This window comes from Bombina bombina, chromosome 1 (assembly GCF_027579735.1).
Source record: "Bombina bombina isolate aBomBom1 chromosome 1, aBomBom1.pri, whole genome shotgun sequence".
NCBI classification, from domain to species: domain Eukaryota; kingdom Metazoa; phylum Chordata; class Amphibia; order Anura; family Bombinatoridae; genus Bombina; species Bombina bombina.
The window spans coordinates 798,923,035-798,940,597 of NC_069499.1; positions in this window are offsets into that span (position 1 = coordinate 798,923,035).

The window sequence follows — 17,563 nt, forward strand, 5'->3', positions numbered from 1 at the left end:
GGAAATCATTTTTGTTTGGCCATATTGTGAATGTGATACTTTATAATTTTGTGAGGTGGGGGTAGGAGGGTTATTTTTAATAACCCTCCACCAGCACTCAGCAGATAATTTACAGCAACAGAACAGGCCATGGTGTATGATAATGTGTTTTCCAGTTTGAGGTGTATGTTTATGGTGGTAATGATAGGAACAAAATTGCAGTGAGAAAAGAATTATCATGAATAACAGTATGGTCATATTTGGATTCATGTTAGTGGTATAAGGTGTGTAGATGGGAGGGGGAAAAAAGTATATACTATTGTTGTATGATATGTAATTATATGTAGGAAGAGAGGGTATGTATTCTAAAGAGTTAAGCAAAAGGAAGGATGTATTGATTAGTGTTTGCACCTGTCATTTAATGAGAAATAAAGTAGTGTGGGAGACTATCTATAAATGAAGAAATGAGCCTGGGGTGGGTTGAGGGGAAGGGTGGGAGGGAAACTATCTTCCATAGGCTACCTGTTTGCATAGCAGTGGTACAGCTGAGGGGAATGTCTGTATTTTCTTATTAAGACTGGGGTGCTTTTAAAATCAGGCTGAAGGAGAGAGATATATTAGCGTCAGATTGGCCTGCAAAAGTTTAAAGGAATGGGGAGGTACTATGTCTATGGACATTTGAGCTAAGGGTCATTTAAGCAAACACAGGGAAAGTTGAAAATTACAGAGATAAGACAGAGGCATTCATGCAAGGGAATAAACCATTAAGCAAAGTACTAAAAATATATATGGGCCTTAACTGGTTAAACTAACTTTTAACATAATGGTCAGACATAATGGTGACAAAATATGCATTTACAATTTTCAAAGCAAAAAAAAACAAAAAACAATATATATAGCAATACACACATCAGAAAATAACAGGGTAGGTAAAATAAAGTGATATTACTATCTTCCATAGGCTACCTGTTTGCATAGCAGTGGTACAGCTGAGGTGAATGTCTGTATTTTCTTATTAAGACTGGGGTGCTTTTAAAATCAAGCTGTTTGCATAGCAGTGGTACAGCTGAGGTGAATGTCTGTATTTTCTTAATAAGACTGGGGTGCTTTTAAAAAATCATATATAGGTATTGTACCAAAATACCATGAGATATATATAGAAATATGTATTTATGAATAAATCGAACATATTCTTCTATGTGAAGAACATTGGAATATGAAATATTCATATTTTTATGTCAGGTTAGCGCACTTGAGAATATGCATTAGAGTTAGCATGAGAGTGCGGTGTTAGGGTTGTTTTCCCTTTTTTCTCCATTTACTTCTATGGGGAATAGTTTATGGTGCATGCGATATTCTACATTCGGCTTATTGTCGGGTTAGCATGAGAGCAATAACTTTTTATTTTCTACTCAACAATACGCGCACAACCCGACGAGTGTAAAAAGTTTACTTTTAGTGCAATTAACGATCGAGCAGGAGTGTTAATTAGTGCTCCCCTTATAATCTGGCACATAATAAATAATCTTACAAAAATACATGGAAATGATATTGCTGCTATTTGCTGCTCATGTCCCAGCAATCTTTTTAATAATAGCTGTATTTAAAGGGGCAGTAAACTTACAAACTAATGTTATATAATTCTGCACATAGTGCTAACCCAACGCGCAATAAATTCAATTATGCTCAAACTAACGTGTTTACTTTCAACTTGTAATATGCCTGCAAATTAACGTGCCCATCATAGTCTTATTCTGCTTATGCACAAACATTAGTGCACCACTTGTAATCTAGCCCAAAATGCTGACCATTGGGAAATTACATATGTAGAGCTTAATTTTAAGGCCCTTTTTAATCTCAATAAATTGATTGAGCTAGAAAGTATCATATTACTGCACCATTACACAACACATTTAAATACAAAGATAAATCACCGTTTTATCCCATACCGAGCAAGGGTCAATTAGAAGTTATATTTTTATTTAAAAAAAAAGTGAAAACAGAACTGACAGAACTAGCACTAAGAACTAAACTTAACTCTAAGGTAAGAGACAATTTGACAACAACACAAAGAAAGTGTTAAAACAACATCTGGATTACATAGGCCAGCAATGGAGGAACTAGACTTGTGCGCGGCAGAAAAATTAGTTTTGGTTTGTTTCTAATCGTTTCGGATCGATTTGGATTTTTTCCAATTTCGTTTTCAGATAGATTCGAATTCGGATACATTCGAATTTATTCATTTTGGATTAATCCGGATTCGAATATATTCGGATGTATTCGGTTCGGATTCAATTCATAAATTAGGAAGTTTGGTATATGTTAGGTGGGAAGTGCTGCGTATTAGATTAGTATTATGTACTGTATATTAGGTGTAACCCATCTGAATCAACATAAGTACCAACCTCACAGGTACCAGTTACACAATATGCACAGAGCTAGCAGAAGTATATAACCTAATATACAGTACATAATACTAGTGTAATACACAGCACATCCCACCTAAGTACCAACCTCACAAATACCAGCTACATAATGTGCCCTGCACAGAGCTAGCAGAGTGATATAACCTAATATACTGCACAATACTAGTGTAATTGTGATAAGTCCATGGCCATTCAAATGTAACGAATAAATCCAAACTAATTCTGATTTATTCATTACAAATGCATTCGGATTAGTTTAGTTTAATTGTTAGTGTAATTCGGAAATTCTAACTGATCTGAAACTCAGAATTTGACAAATTCGTCTGAATTTCGATTCGGAAAGAGACGCACATGTCTAGGAGGAACCACAATAGTCCTTAATTGTGAGAACTACCAGCAAGAGGTGATGAGATAGTTCGAGAATACAGATCTATATTACAAACTCACTTGCAAACCGACTAGTCGATTTAAGGGACCTCCTGTACACAGCAGTAGTGAATGGGTTTATTTTTTCTCCATTGAATTCTATGGGGAAATAGGTTATCAGGCGCGCAATAATCTAAGTTCTACTTTTTGTGTGCCTTGGGTTAGCGTGTGAGCGATAACTTTTTAATTTCATCTTGTAATACGAGCGCAACCTGAGGCGCACAAAAAGTTTTTTTCTAGCACAGTTAGCACGCGAGTGAAAGCGCTAAATAGAGCTTCACACATAATCTAACCCTCAGTGTTTTAATTGCTTTTTATAATAGTTATGTTTTATTTTTGGCCTATCTGCTTCGTGCAGTTAAGTGATACTCACTTTGGGATAAAGTATATGTATACACATATGTATACATACATGGGGCGCGATCCGATATAGATCGTAGTTTGCTGCGCAAGTGAGGGAACCCCCGCCGCCCGTAGTTTCAGCTTGCAACTCGAGCTATCCCATACACGGCGCCGTCAGATGCTAAAGTGCCGTAAGTCTGACAAACCAGCGATGTCCAGAAATCTGCGTAAGTACAAATTTCTGGAGTCGCCAGTGACTAACGGCACTTTAGAAACTGCTGGCGCCTACAAAACCTGACTAAAGTATTAAATCTCCCGTACTGTCTAACACGCCTCCCAAACATAGCCCGACACGTATACCCCTCTATCCGCTATCCCCCCTCACTCTCCTAATAATAAAAAATTTATTAACCCCTAAACCGCCGCTGCCGGACCCCGCCGCACCTAATAAAGTTATTAACCCCTAAACCGCCGCTCCCGGACCCCGCCGCCACCTACATTAACTACCCCCTAATGTGAGCCCCTTACACCACCGCCACCTACATTAACTATCCCCTAATGTGAGCTCCTACCCCGCCACCAGCTACATTAACTACCCCCTAATGTGAGCTCCTACCCCGCCGCAGCTATATTAACTACTCCCTAATGTGAGCTCCTACCCCGCCGCCAGCTATATTAACTACCCCCTAATGTGAGCTCCTACCCCGCCGCCAGCTATATTAACTACCCCCTAATGTGAGCTCCTACCCCGCCGCCAGCTATATTAACTACCCCCTAATGTGAGCTCCTACCCCGCCGCCAGCTATATTAACTACCCCCTAATGTGAGCTCCTATCCCGCCGCCAGCTATATTAACTACCCCCTAATGTGAGCTCCTACCCCGCCGCCAGCTATATTAACTACCCCCTAATGTGAGCTCCTACCCCGCCGCCAGCTATATTAACTACCCCCTAATGTGAGCTCCTACCCCGCCGCCAGCTATATTAAAATGATTAACCCCTAATTTAATCCCCCTACACCGCCGCCAGCTATATTAAATTAATTAACCCCTAATCTAATCCCCCTATACCGCCGCCACCTATATTAAATTTATTAACCCCTAAAATATTAAAATATCCCTACCACTAAACCTAAGTTTAACCCTGCAAATAGCCCTGAAAAGGGCTTTTTGCGTGGCATTACCCCAAAGTAAACAGCTCTATTGCCAGCCCTTAAAAGGGCTTTTTGCGGGGCTTTGCCCCAAAGTAATCAGCTCTTTTACCAGCCCTTAAAAGGGCTTTTGGCGGGGCATTGTCACAAAGTAATCAGCTCTTTTGCCTATAATCTAAATCCCCATACACCGCCGCCACCTATAATAAATGTATTACCCCCTAATCTAATCCCCCTACACCGCCGCCACCTATATTAAATAGATTAAATCCTAATCTGACCCCCCCTACACCGCCGCCATCTATATTAACTATATTAACCCTAATTATATTAGGGTTAATATAGTTAATATAGTTATTATATTATATATATTAACTATATTAACCCTAATTATATTAGGGTTAATATAGTTAATATCGTTATTATATTATATATATATTAAGTATAATAACCCTATCTAACTCTAACACCCCTAACTAAATTCTTATTAAAATAAATCTAATTAATATTAATATTATTAATTAAAATATTCCTATTTAAATCTAAATACTTACCTATAAAATAAACCCTAACGGCTAGATTTAGAGTTTGGCATTAGAGGGGGTGCGTTAGCTACGCGTGGTTTATTTCTAACGCACTGAGTTTTTTAACGCGGGTATTTAGAGTTTTTAAACAACCTTCTAACGATACTCCTAACGCGTGTATTTCAGACACGGAATCCCGCCCGCGTTAGACAGTCTCCCATAGAGATCAATGGAAAAGCAAAAAAAGACGCTTTTTTCACCTAACACTCGATCTCGCGAGAAATACGCACTGCTCGGTCATATGACGTATACCACATAATGCACAACAATAAGACACCGCAAATGTCAGAACAACAATCAAATACAAAGCACATAAGCATTACACATTCAGAAGCGGGGGTAAATTAATAAAATAAAATCAAGGGAATACGCATATACTTTAAGATGCGGAAATACGGAAAATAACAACAAGGAAAAATAAATGCACAATCATACACAAGAAAAATACTTGCATTCAATATTACTATATATTAGGACAAACATACATATACAACACTTCACTAATACGACACCATCGCAAATTAACATTTACACATACTACTATTGGACAATGTTATAAAAAACGAGCACTATGACATCATTGCATTCTACACATTCCACAAATACAAACTCGAAATGAGCATGCGCAAATTCACACAACTAATACACATTGCACAAATACTAATTACTAACAAAGCACACCTGAACACAATTTACAACGCAAACCGGTACATCATTAAACATTTACACAGGCTATATAAGCACCACACAAGCATGGCTTCTTTGACTGTGTTGCTGGTGGGTTTTTGGAGATTACAGAGAGATTTAGTGCCTTATTGTGAGTAAGTTCGTGTTAGTGTGAGAGAGTCAGTTAGTGTTATCGTGAGTGAGTTAGTGGGAGTTAGTGGTAGTGTGAGTTATTCAGAGTTAGTGGTAGTGTGAGAGAGTCAGTTAGTGTTATTGTGAGTTAGTGGGAGCGTGAGTTAGTGGGAGCGTGAGTTAGTGGGAGCGTGAGTTAGTGGTAGTGTGAGTTAGTGGTAGTGTGAGTTAGGGGGAGCGTGAGTTAGTGGTAGTGTGAGTTAGTGGTAGTGGGAGTTAGTGGGAGCGTTAGTGAGCGACAGTTGGTTTGGGTGAGTGTGCGAGTGCTTTTTCTGTATATTTAACACATTTACACGCAAACACATTCAATACATACACTTATCAATAACACTACATACACTCCATACCCCATACCCTCTCATACTACACTCCATACCCCATTCCCTGTAGTCCCATTCCCTTTCATCCCATTTACTCTATTCCCATACCCCATTCCCTCTAATCCCATCCCCATCCCCTAGTTACATTTAGTTTACATATCCTCCTTTTAGTCTTCTTATACATTTTGTTTGTTTAAATACTCCTTACCCTCTTTTATTTATATCCCTTTCACACTTTCAGCACTTTTTTTGTATTTGTAGTTCTTTATTTTGACCCCCTTTCATTTGATCACACTCACTTTTTGTTTGCTTAGTTGGGGTTTAGTTTAGGGAAGAGATGGAGGAGGAGGAGGGCAGGCAGGAGATTAGTCAGGAGAGAGGTAGAGGGGGGAGGAGAGGGAGGGGGAGAGGAACAGAACAGGAAGGGGGGCAGGAGCGGGGGTGGAAGCGGTGGGTGGACCCAGCCACTTGGTTCAAGATGAACAAGTGGCTGGGCTTAGTGGCGGACAGAGTAGGGCTTCACAGTCCGGGAAACAGAGGGCATCGTCACAGGGGAAGGCAAAGGCGACTAGGGAGGCGGGGTTTACTATGGAGGAGAAGGAGGCCCTCGTAGAAGCCTATATGGGCAGGTATAGGAGGCTGCAGGCTCAGAAGACCACCCCGAGTGAGAAGAGGAAGCTCTGGCAGGAGATAAGGGATGCAGTTAATGCAGTGGGGGGCTGATATGGACTGTATTAAACATCGCTACCGGGACTGCAAGATGGATCTTAAAAAAAAAATAACCAGGGAGTCCCAACATGTCGCAGGAACCAGTGGCGGCCCTGCACTGATAGTTGAGTACTGCCGATGGGAGGAAATGTTGCGTCCCAGCATCTCCGAGGTGGACATAGTCGGATCGGAGGAATCGATACCGGGAACCTGCCACTCTCATCTGACGGTAAGCTCATTTAAGAATAAATTAACATCAGAATGTATTTAAGGATAAGATTAATGCTATTACGCTGTTTAACACATTATTACGTAAACGCATTCACAATTACTTTGCCATTACATTAGTATCTAGGCTATAGGTTAGGTGTGCATTTAAACAGACTGAAAACAAACGCAAACAAATTCAGATTGACCAGAGAGATATCACAAACACGGTTTTGAAAATGCGGAAATCGTATTGATTGTTAGATTTCAAGTGGATTAATGAGGCTGCATTTGTAATTGTATCGTAAGCAATTTTTTTTTTTATTTATTTAAATATGCTAATATATACATTTCTTTTTTATTTGCAATATACAGAGTCTGGGGAGGAGGCAGCACAGCAACTACAGGCTCCTCCTTTTCCCCGGTATGAGAGTGGTGGGGATGAATTGCCACCTCGGAGAGCAGAGGCCCCCCCTGAAGCAGAGGCCCCCTTGAAGCAGAGGAAGAGGCCCCCCTTGAGGAAGAGGCTCCAGAAGCAGAGGAAGAGGCCCCTCAAGCACCAGCAGGCCGCCGGGCATCAGCAGGCCGCCGGGCACGGGCAGCCCACCGTGCACAACAGGAGGAGATAACTGAGGTGCGGGTGTTACTCGACTACATTGACCAGATGCGTACCTCCCGGATGGAAAATATCCAAGGCAGAAGTGAATTGAAGAGCTTAGTGGCATTTGAGAAGGACAAACACAAATCATAGAGATCCTTACAAGAATAGAACAAGGACAAAACAGGAGTTTCCGGCTACAACAAGATATGTTTAATTTCTTCTGGGAGGCGCATGCTGGTCTATCTGCTGCTGGTCTATCTGCTGCTGGTCTATCTGCTGCTGGTCTATCTGCTGGGCCTCCTGCTCTTGTGCCGCCATCTGCTGCTGGGCCATCTGCTGCTGGGCTATCTGCTGCTGGGCCTCCATCTGCTGGGCCTCCATCTGCTGGGCCTCCTGCAAAGCCATCTGCTGGGCCTCCTGCAAAGCCATCTGCTGGGCCTCCTGCAAAGCCATCTGCTGGGCCATCTCCTGCTGGGCCATCTCCTCCTGGGCCATCTCCTCCATCTCCTCACCTTGGTCACCCCAGTACTCCTCCTTCCACTCTTCCCACAACATCTCCGATGAGAACTCGCCGGAGGCGGCAGTTGCCCCTCCCAGAGCCTCAGCCTCATGGGAAGAGGGGAAGGAAGAGGAAGTAAGTATTTTTTGAGATTTTTATTTCGTATTTATTTAATGTGTAATGGATAGGTATGTGATGATGTGGTTTTCAGACACTTGTGGACCATATAATCTGCTTCTATGGGACCGGGTCCATGGAGGCAGATTGTTTGCAGAGTGTGGGTTATAAGTGTGTGGACACCACATCATCACATACCTATCCTTGTTCATGATATTGATTGGTTTCTGTGATGTGATGTCCAAACTGTTTCCCTAATCTCAAACAAAATGACCATTACAATTATACATGATGGCATATTACTGTTTGAATGCCAATAACACAGCTTAAAGGGACAGTCAGAACATTGTTTACAAAGAAAACACTGTATTACGCATTATAAAGTTGTAAACAAAAACATGGAGAAATACGTGTGACTTATGTGCTTACCCTTGTATCTATGCCTATTAAAACTGACCACTTATTTGTTGTTCTGACATAACAACATTTTAGACAATCAATGATCAATACATGGTAAATATGCTGTATGAGCTCAAGGTTTTCAAGATACAAATGCTATCAAAATGCCCTCTAGTGGTCAAATTGCATTCTGATTACATGCACTCTTCAAGCTCTAAGAAATGAGCACACGAACCTCATAGGTTTAGCTAGCAAATAAAAATAACCAGAGAAAAATTATTAATTGGTGAGAAACCTTTGATATAATTTTTATTTAAAAACTTGCTCTTTTAATAATGCAAATCATTATTTGTTTTCTAGACTGTCCCTTTAAAAAAATTACATATGCTAGCATATACTAATATTTGGTGATTGTTGGTATATCTACATGTACTTGTTCAAACAAGAAATATTGCAAAAAGATTTCTTTTTTTTTTTTTTTGAAAGAAGTTTATTGATATTCTATATCAGATACAGAAAAAAGAAAAGAACAGTAAATTGTTTCAACAGAGCAAATCCAGCAAAATATCATACATATTTATCTGCATACATATTACAATAATTCCATCAATTCAGATTCTATCATATAATATTTTTATCTTAATATAGTATCAAAGTTTACCTTCCAAACTATATTAATAGTCTCATCACTCCTTTCCACTTTTAATTAACGGTGAACGATACACAAGGAACGAGAGCAAGAAGAAACAAATAAACATTCAAACTCACTTTCGATCACAGGAGTAAGTAATTACTCTTCTCAAAATTTCAATATGGCGTACATAATGTTCAACTTAACTCTTATTCAGTCGGGTATACTTCCCCCACAACCCAAACAAATAAAACCAAAACAATTTCAAAAACAAAAAATAAAAGCAAAAAAAAAAAAAAAGAAAAAAAAGGGGAAGAAGTGGGTATTCCCCTCCCGCCTCCCCCCTCCCCCTATAGATCAGCTATCCTATTCAAATAACCATTCTCCTCTAAGTCTACAGTTTTCTATGTATACTGCATTATCAAACTTTTTAATTATTCGTTTCTGTTCTTCTAAATCTTGGGTTTTAACCCACCTTCCCCATTTATCAAAGAAGCGGGTGATATTAGTTTCAATATGAAACAAAGTATCTTGAAGTTCTATCAAAAATTGGTGGTGAATATTTTCCCTTATCAACATTAGAGTTGGGGGTTTGACTTTCTTCCACCCTTTTAATATAAGATTCCTTGCTATTAAAATTACTAATGTTATAAATTTTCTAAACATTAGATGTTCTTTCTTATAGTGGAAAAAAATAACCTGATCTGCTTGTAGCGTGATTTGAGTCTCATATATCTTGCCTAACCAATAGTTTATTTTCCCCCATAGTTTTTGTATTCTTGGGCATGACCAGAAGCTATGTAACAAGTTTGTACTTTGTTGTCTGCATTTTATACATAATACTCCCTCTCCAGTGCCACCCCACTTAGCAATTTTCTCAGGTGTAATATATACCATCCACATTATCTTAGTATGTTGCTCCCACATAGGGATAGCTAGCGATGCCTCTTCTACCCTTTCTACACTTTTCAGTATTATTTGTGTACTGAGGTTCTTAAAAAATACATCTCTCCATTTTGCGACCCCTAGCTCTATATGCTGTTTATGATTTCTATTATTTATTAGATTATAAAGAAGTGAAATAGAGTATTTACCCTGTTTGATTAGATTAATAACCGGGATTAGTGCTGTAAGCTCCCAGTTGTTCCCTTGTAGTCGAATTAATTTCAAACAGTAGTGTCTGATTTGTAAGAAAGAGAAGAAGTGTCTATCTGCCAGAAGGTATCTATTCCTAATTACTTCAAATTCTTCAACCTTCACTACCTCTTGATTAATTTTAACTAATTGTATAAGTTTAGATAACCCCTTCTCTCTCCAGTATGCAAAGGTTCCCGAAAGAAGACCCTGTTTAAACCCTGGATTTCCCTCGATAGACAAAAATTTAGTTGCAAAGGGCTTTAAGCCTAGAAGTTTGCATGTCCTATGCCATGCCACTATTGTATCTTTGAAGAAGTCTATTTTTTTAACATACTCTGGGAGGTTTTTAATTTCTAAGTGAAGAACATTTTTTAAGCAAAGCGGTTTTATTAAGCCGTTTTCTATGTCTAAGAGGGAGAAATGATTACTCTCCAAGAGCCAGTCTAAGGCAATCTTCGTAACCGCCACTAAATTATATATTTCTATATTAGGGAGTCCCAGGCCTAGAAATTCTTTTTTAAGAACTAGTTTTTGATAACTAATCCTGGGTTTCTTACCCATCCATATATAATCTTTGATCGCGGAATTAATTATCTTAATCTCCTGTTTTTTAATTAAAAAAGGTATATTCTGAAACAGATATAATAACCTTGGAAGTGCAATCATCTTCAGCAGATTTATTTTGCCAGAGATAGAGAGTGGGAGAGATGTCCATCTTTTAAGGGTTTCAGAAAATTGCCTTGCTCCGTTACTAATATTTAAAGAATACCATTCCATAGGATTATTAGAGATTTTAATCCCCAAATATGTAATGTGTTTACTCACTTCCCTGAAGATCTTGTCTTCTGATGTCTGTTTTTTTTGTAGCCATAGAACTTCAGATTTGTTTCTATTAATATTATAACCTGAGAAGGAACCATAATTATCTATGATTTGACAAATTTGATTAAAACTTTCACAAGACTTTCTAGAAAATACCAAGAGATCATCAGCATATACAGCTAGTTGAACATTCTTACCTCCTACCTCTATCCCTTGTATATTGTTCCTCAAGGCAATCAATAGAGGTTCTAAGGCTAAATTGAAAATTAGGGGGGACAGAGGGCATCCCTGTCTTGTCCCTCTTAGAAGAGGGAAATAAGGTGTTTTATTATTATTTATAACAATTGATGCCCTGGACTCCCTATACAACATCTCAATTGTATTAAGGCATTTCCCTTCATACCCACATTTTCTAAGAGACGTAACAAGATGGTCCCATGTAACTGAATCAAAGTCTTTACTTGCATCCAATGATATTATTGCAATATCTTCTTTACTTATTTTCTTGTTGTGTTTATTATTATACCAATGGTCTATAATTGTTAAAAAGACCTTCCTCAGATTAGTGTTTGAGGATCTTCCCTTCATAAATCCTGTTTGATCAGGATGTATTATAGTATCAAGTGACCCTTGTATCCTTTTAGCTAATATACTGGTTAATATCTTATAGTCCATGTTCAAAAGTGAAATGGGTCTATAAGAATCAATTGACTGTGGATCTTTTCCTGGTTTAGGTATTACAATTATTGTGGACTCATTGAAGTCTGCTAACGGTTTTAACTGACCGTTCCAAAATTTATTCATCAAGATAGTTAACGTTGGGGTTATTTCATCGTTCAACATTTTATAAAACTCAGATGGCATACCATCTGGGCCTGCTGCTTTATTGTTCGCCATTGCTTTAATTGTCTGACTTATTTCTATTTCTGTAATGGGTTTATTAATACTAATTACGTGACTACTCTCTAAACGAGGATTTGTTAATGAACCCCAAAATTTTTCCTTCTTATCTAGATTTATAGGTTGTGTTGAGTACAATTCTGAAAAATACTCAAGAAATACTTTTTGTATGTCTTCAGTGCTTGTCCATATTTGGTCTTTATCTTTAATTTTAGTTATAAAATTTTTAGTCTTATGGTTTTTATCTATACGAGCAAGGAAGCTGCCTACCTTATTCCCATACCTGTAAAACTGTGTACAAGATTTTATGTTCTCGTTGATTTCATTTTGTAATAAGTAATTATCTCTATTTTTTTAGCCTGTAGATATTTCTGCCAATTGGCCATATTTTTTTCCTGTATGTAGTTAGAGTATTTGTTAATTAAACAATTAGTTACCTGTTGTCTATATAAGTTCATTTTTTTTAATCGTATTAGGTATGTTGTAATCTCTCCTCTAAGCACTGCTTTCGCGGCGTTCCAAAATATATGGGTTTTATCTAAAAAGCCTTCATTAAATCGTTTATAATCAACCCACTTCTCTTTTAGAAAATTTATGAATTTGGTGTTTTTTATCAAATATTTCGGGAAAAAGAATTGATTAGTCTTCCTATCCTTACTCTTAAGATTCATTACGATTGCAATAGGGGCATGATCTGAGATTGTTATCATGTCTATATATATTTCTTGTACCGCAGCAAATGATTTCTCTGAGACCAGAAAATAATCTATCCTAGATAAGGTTTTTTTAGATTTTGAACAACATGTATACTCCCTGTCTTCTGGATGCATGATTCTAAAGCTGTCTAAAATTTTTAAGTCTTGTTGGAATTTCTTTATTATATTAGATTCTCTCTTTCTCCTAGCTATTGTCGTTTTGTCCAGTGTCTTCCCCCCTGTTTGCGTTATGCTATCTCTACATCTATCCAGTATACTATTTGGGGCAATATTAAAATCTCCTCCTATGATTAGTGTGTTGCCAGAATATTTAAGTAATTTATCCCTCAATGTCTGCCAGAATCCTATATCTTCCTCATTTGGGCCGTATACATTACATATAACAATTTTTTTTCCTCCACTACCACTTCCGTTATAATGTACCTGCCTTCCTCATCTCGGATTAAGTTATCTATTTTATATTCTAGGTTTTTGCTAAATAGTATAGCTACTCCTTTCTTCCTTTGATATCCTGGGGTGAATATGACTTATTTGACCCATCCTCCTTTTAATTTAGCCACCTCTTCTCCCTTCAAATGTGTTTCCTGTAGTAGTAGTATTTGGGTTCCCAATTTCTTTGCGTACCGTAAGATAGCTTTACGCTTGATGTTTCCATGAAACAATTTTCAGACTCATTTTACCAGTTTACTTAATGTAAGGAGAAAAAGTTGGGAGATGTGAGGGGGGGGGGGGGGGGGGAGAGTCCCACATAGCAGGGAGAGAGAAAAAAAAAAAAAAAAAAAAAAAAAGTAATCCCAACATGAGCCCCATATTTTAATTCTATACATTTGAGTTTTCCTAAAAACATAACTTTGGCTGTAACCCCCCAATAAAAACATACCCTCAGGCTATTTAACTTTATAGCCATTATTACACTATGAAAACCTATTAGACCTACATTGATCTTCCTACTTCTCCAGTCTATCTCTATTATTTTCTAAGAATTTATTAACTTCGTCACTTTCAGTAAAAATTTTGTTTCCTTGCTTAGTTTGGATGCTAAGTCTAGCTGGGTACAGGAGTCTGGCTCGGTATCCCTCCTGGATCAATTTCGTACAAATCGGAGCTAGTATACGCCTTTTATTTGATGTTTCATATGAAAAATCATTAAACAGTAAGATTTTCTTTCCTTTATAGTTAATTTCGCCATTTGCCTTTCTATAGGCATTCATAATTTGGATCTTTCCTTGGAAATTTAATAATTTCATAATGATCGGTCTGCTCCCTTTATTTCTCCCTTCCTCATTCCTCTCTGGGCCTATTCTATGAATTCGTTCAATCACTATATCGTGGTCTTCTGCTCTAATCTTTAATAATCCCATTAGCTCTACCTCAACAAATCTTTTAAGGTCTTTTTCTTGTATTTCTTCCGTTAGGCCAATAAGGCGTAAATTATTTCTCCTGGCCCTATTTTCTATGTCCTCTATTTTGTTTTTCATACTTTCGATTTGAATGGACATAGTATGAAAGGCCTGTTCCCTCTGTGCCGCCCCATCTTCAATGTCTGAAATTCTTTGCTCTACATTGTTTAGTCTGGTTGCAAACTGTTTGATCTCAAATGTTAATGTGGATATATTATTTTGTATCAACTCAAACTTAGGCGTAAATAATGCGTCCAGTTGTTTTATTAACTCTTCATTATTCGAGTTCTGGATAAGACTTGTTTCCACTGCTCCCCCATGGGGTTCTAATGAAATTCTACTCCCCTTTCTTTCCTGGTTCTTATTTCTAGAGGACATATTTGGTGAGGTGGTTTTACTTTTATTTAAATATTTTTCCATATATATATCTAAAATAGAGTAACAAAATTATAGTGGTTATATTTACTACTGACAAACAAATTCTAACTATTCTCTTCCCTCTCCCTTTTCCCTTATTCTTTCTTTTCTTTTAATATTGAAAGTGCATTCTTCTATCTCGCAGTGTCAACAGCAACTTGAGTACTTTAATTGTTCACAGACCCTCTTGGTCTAGATTTTTGAGATTTTATTTAACCAGTGTGTTCACTGCTTATAGTGCTGGTGTGACCTAACTCTACATTTATCGTGTATTACTCTATTTCTCTCTCCTCCTACAGAACTGTGATTTCCAAATCTTTTTATTCAACTATTTCTTTCCCCTTTTTTTTTCTTTCCTTTTTTTCTTCCTCTTTTCCCTTCCTTTTCCCCTTTTCTTCTTTCCCTTCCTTTTTTTTTTCCTTTTTTCCTTAAACCCTGTGTATATTGTGTGTAATATTACTCTATCTTAAACCTTAGTCCAAAAATAATAATCTCAATATGTGTCTATCAGATCTTTTTGGTATTATGTCCTTTTACCTCACTAATATTTTATTATAGGCAGTGAGTTTGAATTTCTGAAAATTCCACTTATAGCCTTATCTCCAGCTGACAGGTAAATTTAGATTTTCCCGCACACCGTTTATACTCTGCTTACCCTCCCACAGTGCAAGAATTTATACAAACCACCTATACAGTACTTTAACCAATCCTATGTTTGGGAATCCACATGTATTATCACACATTTATCATATTCAAAGCTCATTAAACCTTTTTGCTAGGGTAGACTCACATATATTATCAGAGTTTTATCTCACATTTATCCCCCTAGCATAGTAATAAGCTATCCCTCATTATCTTGTCATCAATATCAATATCAGTATCAATATTAATCAACAGCAATATCATATATGGAATACACACAGTACTTCAGTTATCCTCTAAATCATGTTATCAGTGTCAATAGTACTCAATAGCAATATCATAGATGGAATATATACATTACTACGGTTAGTCGCTAAACCTCAGTATCTATGCTGCAGAGTTCTTTTAGAGTCCTTAGATATATATGTATTCTTTTTCTTTTCTTTTTTTTTTCCTCCTTTTACAGATAGGGTATGTTTTAATGCTTATCCCAGCGGCAGTCTCTGCTTTACTTAGTCCTTAATTTCTTAGAGATTCTTTAAAGAGTCTTTCTTTTTTTTCTTTTTTTTTCCTTTCCCTTTTCCCCTCTCTCTTCCCTTCTTTCTCCTTCTTCCTTCTTTCCTTCCTTTTCCTCCTTTCCCTTACTCCTTTCTATTGATCTTCTCTTTCCCTTCTTCCTCCCTTCTCCTTGCTTTACCTTCACCTTGTTCACTATGGGTAACAATAGATCAGGGGGGGAGATAGGACAGTCGTTGCCAGGTCCTACTCTCGCAGGAACCCCTTAATGCCTTAGCTATGGATATGCACCTGGCCCTCCCCCCCCTTTCTATACCCAATTTTCCAAGCAGGCCCGTAGAAAACAGAAGCAGGATCCAGAAAAATGACAGTTAATAGGTTTTCACTTATCTTAGTTGTGGAGTGATTTCAGCCTCCGTCGCTCTCTAGAGCAGCAAGCTCTCTCCTCCTGAGTTTCCCTTTTATGATTAGGACTTGACGGTAGCCACAGTTGATGTTTATGCTCAGGTTCCCTTGGGACCTTCTGAGCCGGTGAACCGGTTGTCTTTGTCACCTTGTTGTTTTCCCCAGGGGCGGGAGCCTGGTGCCTGGGCGCTCTAACCGCTACCACCGCTCGCCACTCCCTTCGTGGGTCCCCACGGTTAGCGTGTTCCTCCCGGTGATCGGGTAGCTACCTCTTCAGCAGGATCTTTCAGCCCGAATCAGGCCAGCTGCCGGTAGCCACCGGTCTCAGTTTTGGCCTTTGCGAATACTGTGCGCCTAGCCCCTCCTACCGGAAGTCCATTGCAAAAAGATTTCTATTGACATGTTAAATAAAGTCTATTTTCTTAAAGAGACATTATTGTGTTTGATTTATTTTAGAAAGACATTTGTTTTAACAAGGAATATGGTTTAAAGTCCTTTTAGGAGTGACTAAACAAATATATGCTCACAATAATATATTTGGAGATTAACCAATGTGGAACTCATACATTATACAAAAATCAACATTTGCATTAAAGGGACAGTATACAATCTTTTTAACAGAACTGCTTGTAATAGACACTACTAGAAACAACAAGATTAACATATACTGATATCCAAATCAATATGAAAAAGCTTTAAACACTCTCAAATAAAAGCGTGTTATCTCTATTGAAAAGATAGATGTAAACCCCATTCCAAGTGTAAAACAAGACAATACCCCTTCCTTAACATATGTTATTTGAACATAAGCAAAAGTAGACATGTCTTTGGTAAACAATGGACTATATAACTAGAGGGAAAAAAAACATATTTGGTTTTTAATGTGAGTGTATAATGACCCTTTAATAAAATATACGACAAAATAACATCTAGAAGAAGTCGGCATCTCATATATTTAGCATATGATAAAGATAAATGCACATTGATTACTTGATTCTAATACAATAGCGCATATTTATGAATTCGATATCTTGAAAATTAAACACAACACAGTAATTTTTCATAAAAAGGAACATATTGTTGACAAACATATTAAACAAGATGGACTATATTTAGGGATTTGCACTTGCCTCGAAATATCTTATGCATGAAAACATTTTGCTTTCATTCGTTTATTCAACCAGACAGCCAGCAAAACAGAATGTTGTGTTCTTTATGAGCTATGGGTCAACAATGTTACATGATGCACACAATCCATACTCGCCATGGTTTTAAACTTGTCTTCTCATTCACAAACTTGTGTTACGTGCAAAATCAAATATTGCGGGACTACGTAATACAATCAGACGTTTTTTTACACCT